Here is a 7,196-nt window from a genome sequence, read left to right on the forward strand (position 1 = left end):
CTGCTATAATAATAGGACTGCTGTTGCCTAGGCCGGTGGCTTTCATATTTACACTTTAGTGTGACTTAATGTGCCCATATTCATTCAACAAACATTACTCCAGGCACCCACTACTGTCCCCCAGACTCTAGACATGGAGAAGTACGCATGTCAGGTGGCTGAGGCAGAGAAGGAGAGGATCTAAACATTCCTTTAGTGGAGGACTCCACGCCAAGCAGCAGGGTCTGGGAAATGAGGGGAGGGTTGGGAGAAGCCAAGTTGAGAATGTTTGGGCGAGAGGGAAATGGGTCTGCAAGGGGGACAGAGGAGTGGGTTTGGGAGAGGGAGGCAGCTCCCTGGCTAAAGGGTGTGGATGGGTTTTAACAGAAATAAAGAATAAACAGGGGCTGGGGGTTTAGCTCAGCTGAAGAGCACCTGCCTGGCGAAGGCAAGGCCCTGAGTTCGGTCCTCAGCTCTGGGAAGAAAAAAAAAAAAAAAAGAAGAATAAACATACAAAGAAGGCAAGGTTGCCTTGTTTTACTTTTTGCCTAACCTTAAGAGTGGTTCGGAGGCTGGGAAAGTGGCTCAGTGGTAGAATGCTTGCCTTGCATGCATGAGGCCCTGGGTTTGATTCCTCAGCACCACATAAGCAAAAAGAAAAAAGCCGCAAGTGGGGGCTGGGAAGGTGGCTCAGTGGTAGAGTGCTTGCCTTGCATGCATGAGGCCCTGGGTTCGATTCCTCAGCACCACATAAACAGAAAAAAAAAAAGCCGGAAGTGGTACTGTGGTTCAAGTGGTAGAGTGCTAGCCTTGAGCTGAAGAGCTGAGGGACAGTACCCAGGCCCAGAGTTCAGGCCCCACAACCAGACCCAAAAAAAAAAAAAAAAAGAATGGTTAGAAATTTTCTTGAGCTTAAGCAGGGACCGTAAGTGTGAGGAGAAAGCTGTAAACAAGACCAAATACCAGCAAATAACAGGATACCTTGGAGCCTCAGTTTCCCCAATTAGAGCTCCATCCTCATCTATTCCTCATGAGACAATGTGAGGAGTGTGTGTGTGTGTGTGTGTGTGTGCCAGTACTGGGGTTGAACTCAAGTCCTCAAACTCTCACTTAGCTTTTTCTGCTCAAGGCTGTCTGTCATTCTACCACTTGAGCCACAGCTCTACTGAACAGGTTTTTGCTGGTTAATTGTGAAGAGTCTCATACATTTTTCTGCCTATCTAGCTTCTTAATCACAATTCTCATACTCCTGAGGAGCCAGGATTAGAGGCATGACACACTGGCACCTAGCTGAGGATTTTTTAATATACTCCCGAGTTGTTCCATTTGACAGAAAATTAATTAGACTCAGTCTCCTTCTGAGCTTGGGAGTGAAGGCTGACACAGACTTTCAGAGATGATGAGCATCTGGGTTGCAGCTGTATAAGGCCCAAGAAATCATTTGGTACATGATGGTATGGACTCCTATGTTTCTCTTATTCTTGCCATATGCCTATATGGCCCATAATGATGTTATAAATATACAAATGGCCCCTGGCAGAAGAAACAAAACAAAACTTCCTCATTCCTGGTAGATTCTGCTCTGGCTAAGAGTCACCCTTGAAAATGTTGCAGAGGGCCTATGAATGTGGCTTAGTGGTAGAGTGCTTGCCTAGCATGCATGAAGTCCTGGGTTTGACTCCTCAGTACCACAGAAACAGAAAAAGCTCAAGTGGTAGAGTGCTAGCTTTGAGCCAAAGAAGCACAGGCCCTGAGTTCAAGCCCCAGAACTGGTGTGTGTGTGTGGGGGGGGGAAATGTTGTGTGTATGGGGGTTGCCAAAAAGAAGGGGAAATGGCTGAGTAATGGTAACTCACACCTGTAACCCTAGCTGTGAAGATACTGAGAGCTGAGAATCACCATTCAAAGCCATCCCAGGCAGGAAAGTCCCTGAGACTCTTATCTCTAATTAACCAGCAGAAAACTGGGAGTGAAGCTGGGCACTGGTGGCTCATACCTGTAATCCTAGCTACTTAGGCTGAGACCTAAGAATCATGGTTCAGGGGCTGGGAAGGTGGCTCAGTGGTAGAGTGCTTGCCTTACAAGCATGAGGCCCTGGGTTCGATTCCTCAGCACCACATAAACAAAAAGAAAAAAAGCCGGAAGTGGTGCTGTGGCTCAAGTGGTAGGCTAGCCTTGAGCTGAAGAGCTGAGGGACAGCACCCAAGCCCAGAGTTCAGGCCCCACAACCGGACACAAAAAAAAAAAAAAAAAAAAAAGAATCATGGTTCAAAGCCAGCCCAGCCAGGAAAGTCCGTGACATTCTTATCTCCAGTTAACCACCAGAAAACAGGAAGTGGCACTGTGGCTCAAGTGGCAATGTGCTAGCTTTGAGTAAAAAGATCTCAAGAATAGTACCTAGGTCCTGAGTTCAAGCCCCATAATCAACCAAAAAATAAAAATTAAACACACACACACACACACACACACACACACACACACCTGTGCTAGCGTGCGCGCGCGCACGCCAGGGTACCAGAGGCTCACACCTGTAATTTTAGTTAGGAAACTGAGATCTAAGGATTGAGATTCCAATGAAGCTAGCCAGAAGAAGACAAAACTGTGAGGCTGAGATTTTTTTTTTGCTGGTCCTGGGGCTTCAACTTGGGGCCTTGGCACTATCCCTGAGAGCCTCTCTGTGCTCAAGGCTGGCAGTCTATCACTTGAGCCACAACACCACTTCCAACCTTTTCTGTTTATGTGGTACTGAGGAATTGAACCCAGAAGTTCATGTATGCTAGGCAGGCACTCTAACACTGAGCCACATTCCCAGCCGAGACTGAGATTCTTTTTATTTTGTTGTTATTGGTTGTGGGGCCTGAACTCTGGGCCTGGGTGCTGTCCCTCAGCTCTTCAGCTCAAGGCTAGCCACAATGCCACTTCCATTTTTTTCTGGTTATGTGGTGCTGAGGAATTGAACTCAGGGCCTCATGCATACAAGGCAAGCACTCTACCACCGAGCCAACTTCCCAGCCCCAAGACTGAGATTTTTTTTTTTTTTGGTCATGGGGCCTGAACTCTGGGCCTGGGCGCTGTCCCTCAGCTCTTCAGCTCAAGGCAAGCACTCCACCACTTGAGCCACAGCACCACTTCCGGTTTTCTAGTGGTTTATTGGAGATAAAAGTCTCATAGACTTTCCTGCTCGGGCTGGCTTTGAACTGCGATCCTCAGATCTCAGCCTCCTGAGTAGCTAGAATTACAGGCATGAGCCACTGGTGCCAGCAAAACTGAGATTCTTATCTTCAATTTAGCAACAAAAAGCCAGAAGGAAAGGTGTGACTCAAGTAGTAGAGCACCAGTCTTGAGTGGAAAAGGTAGAGAGAGAGAAAAAAAGAATTCCCAAGTTCAAGTTCCAGTGCTATGCGTGCCCCCCGCCCCCCGCCATATTACCCCTTTATCTGTAGGTCTTGGTAAGTATATTGCTACATGTAGTTGGACAAAAACTACAAAATCTTCCTCTTTTACTACTAACATTTAGGATTTCCTGCATCCCAATTTCCACATCTAAGGAGGAGAGTAACAGGATGTTTTGAATTTAATTTCAAATTCCATAGCAAAGTCTTTTTTGTTGTTGTTGTACTGGTCCTGGAGCTTGAAGTCAGGACCTAGGTGCTGTTCCTGAACTTTTGTGTTTAAGGCTAATGCTTTACCATTTGGACCACGGCTCCATTTCTGGCCATTTGGTGCTTAATTGGAGGTAAGAGTCTTACAGCTTCTCTGCCTGGGCTGGCTTTGAACCAGCCTCAGATCTCAGCCACCAGAGGAGCTACGATTATAGGCGTGAGCCACCAACTCCCAGCTACTTGTTTGTTTTTTGTTGTTGTTGTTGTTGGGCTTGACCTCAGGGCATAGGCCCTGTCCTCTTGGTGCTCAAGGCTATAGCACTCTATTACTTGAGCCACAGCACCACTTCTGATCTTTGAGTGGTTAATTGGAAATTAAAAGTCTCACAGGGACTTTTCTGCCTGTGCTGGCTTCGAACTATGATCCTCAGATCTCAGCCTCCTGAGAAACTGGGATTATAGGTGTGAGCCACTGATGTCCAGCTCATTTACTTTTTATATATATATTTTTTGGAGGGGGTCCAGTCGTGGGCCTGAACTCTGGGCTTGGGCGCTGTCCCTCAGCTCTTCAGCTCAAGGCTAGTGCTATACCACTTGAGCCACAGCGCCACTTCTGGCTTTTTTTCTTTTTGCTTATGTGGTGCTGAGGAATCGAACCCAGGGCCTCATGCATGCAAGGCAAGCGTTCTACCACTGAGTCACCTTCCCAGCCCTCATTTACTTTTTAAAAGGAGTGAGGTATAGGTACTGGCAGTTTGTGGCTCACACCTGTAATACTAGCAAACCAGGAGGCTAAAATCCAAGAAGTATGGTTTGAAGCCAGATGGAGCAGAAAAGTCCATAAAACTCTTTTATCTATTTATCTGATTTATTATTAAGCTGTTATATAGAGAGCTTACAATTCCCTTCGTTATTTTTTTTTTGTCAGTCGTGGGGCTTGAACTCTGGGCCTGGGCACTGTCCCTGTGCTCTTCAGCTCAAGGAGAGCGCTCTACCGCTTGAGCCACAGCACCACTTCCGGTTTTCTTTTTTTGGGGGGGTGTCCAGTCGTGGGGGCTGGACTCTGGGCTTGGGAGCTGTCCCTCAGCTCTTCAGCTCAAAGCTAGCGCTGCTCTACCACTTGAGCCACAGCGCCACTTCCGGCTTTTTTCTTTTTGCTTATGTGGTGCTGAGGAATCGAACCCAGGGCCTCAAGCATGCAAGGCAAGCACTCTACCACTGAGCCACCTTCCCAGCCCCCACTTCCAGTTTTCTAGTGGTTTATTGGAGATAAGAGTCTCATGGACTTTGCTGCGTGGGCTGGCTTTGAACCCTGATCCTCAGATCTCAGCCTCCTGAGTAACTAGGATTACAGGTGTGAGCCCCTGACACCCGGCTAATTCCCTTAGTTATGAGTACTATGTTTATTGGTCCTTCTTCCTCATTTTCCCCCTCTGCTTCCTACCCTAAAGTTACATAGTTGGTTTTTTGTTTTTTTTTTCTGTCCTGGATCTTGAACTCTGGGTCTGGGTGCTGCCCCGCAGCTCTTCAGCTCAAGGCTAGCGCTCTACCACTTGAGCAAACACCACCAATTCCAACTTTCTGTTTATGTGGTACTGAGGAATCGAACCCAGAGCCTCATGTATGAGAGGCAAGCACTCTACCACTGAGCTATATTCCCAGCCCCATAGTTGATCTTTTACATTAATGTGCACTGAAGATAATGACATTTGCCCATCCTTCCTTCCTCCATTCTTGTACCCTCTCCTTTGCCTGCCTTCCCCCTCCCCCCCAAATATGTTTTCACTTCCTAGTATTCATTAGTTGTTCAGAGGATTCATGCCTTTGGATTCTTTCCTTAAGTGTACCCTCCATTTATGTATATACGTATGTATATATGCATGTATGTATATATGTATGTATGTATGTTGTATGTATGTATGTATGTATGTATGTTTGTGTATGTATGTATGAATTTATGCTGGTCCTAGGCCTTGAATTCTGGGCCTGGACATTGTCCCGGAGCTCCTTTATGCTCAAGGCTAGCACTCTACCAACTGAGTCACAGTGCCACTTTCAGCTTTTTCTGTGATTAATTGGAGATAAGAGATAAGAGTTTCAGGGACTTTCCTGCCCTGGCTACCTCTGAACCTGAGTCCTCAGATCTCAGCCTCCTGAGTTGCTAGGATTACAGTCATGAGCCACTGGCAACTGGCTCTTTTTTTTTTTTTTTCCAACCCTGGGGCTTGAACTCAAGGCCTAGGCACTGTCCCTGAGCCTTTCTGTGCTCAAGGCTAGTTCTCTACCACTTGAGCCACAGTGCCACTTTCAGCTTTTTCTGTTTATGTGGTACTGAGGAAATGAACCCAGGGCTTCATGCATGCTAGGCAAGCACTCTACCAGGAAGCCACATTCCCAACCTGTTCACTATTTAAAAAAAATTTTTTTTAACTAGCTTTAAGTAGCTGTACAAAGGAGTTGCCATTCAACAAAGCAGCTAATCAGTACAGTGCATCTTGATTAACGTCACCCCTTTCAACATTCTCATCCATCCCTCCTACCCCTACACACACTCCTTAGTCAGCTTGTTTGTGTGTAAATGCATTGAGCCTGTATAGTTATCATGCATGATTGATTGTATTTTAGATCTAGCTTATAGCCAGCAAAAATAAAATAAAATAACAGAAGTGTAGGTGTGGCTTACATGGTAGAATGCCATCCTTGAGCAGAAAAGGCCTGGAAGCCAGAGTGCAAGGCCCTGAGTTCAAGCCCCCAGGTACCTGCACCGCACCCCCCCCCAAAATAAACATGAAAAAGTAAATTAAAAAATACAATAAAAGTAAATTAATTTTTGAAAATAATGTAAAAATGAGTGACGGGTTAGAGGGGAGTGTGTGGGGGGGAAGGGTGTTTCAAATGGCACTTGCTTCAGCTGGAGGCCCTGAGTTCTAATCCCAGTACCACCACCACCACCACCATCACCAATGAAAACAACAAAAAACATGGTGGTGGGGGGAAGGTGAGGGATCGTGCCATTCCCATGCCATCACCACGAGAAGCCAGAGACGCAGTGCCAGCGTCAGCCGGGTGAGCTGCAGCAGGCCCCCGGGGCGGGGCCAGTCAGGGAATCCCGGCCCCTCCCGCGCCCCCCGCGGGCGGACCACGCCCCCTCCCGGCCGGCAGCCCCCTCGCCCTCCCTCCCGCCCCCACGCCCCGCCCCCTCTCGCCGCGAGCCCCGGCGCGGCCGGCAGGCGTGGGGTTAAGGCCGCGATCGGGGCCTGGCGGCGGCCACAGCGCGCTCGCGGCCCGGCTTGGCGCGGACCCAGCTGGCGCGGAGCCCGGGCGGGAGGGGGGCGGAGGGAGGGAGAGAGGGAGGGGCGAGAGAGGGAGGAGGAAGCGGGGAAGGAGGAGGAGGCGGAGGAGAGCGGCGAGCAGGCCCGCGGAGGCAGGACTTCCTGGTGTGGGGGTTGTCAACAGCCCCGAAAGAGAAAAGACAGAGCCGAGCGGAGCTGCGGAGCGCCCCGACCCCGACCCGGCGCAGCCACGCGGCACGAGCCCCGGCAGCCCGCACCCCACTCCGCGCCCGGGGACCTCGGGGCGGCGCCCGGCCTGGCGGCGGGCGACCCGGCGGGCTGCG

Source organism: Dipodomys spectabilis, unplaced genomic scaffold (genome assembly GCF_019054845.1).
Source record: "Dipodomys spectabilis isolate Male_0828 unplaced genomic scaffold, ASM1905484v1 ptg000098l, whole genome shotgun sequence".
In the NCBI taxonomy this organism is placed as follows: Eukaryota; Metazoa; Chordata; class Mammalia; order Rodentia; family Heteromyidae; genus Dipodomys; species Dipodomys spectabilis.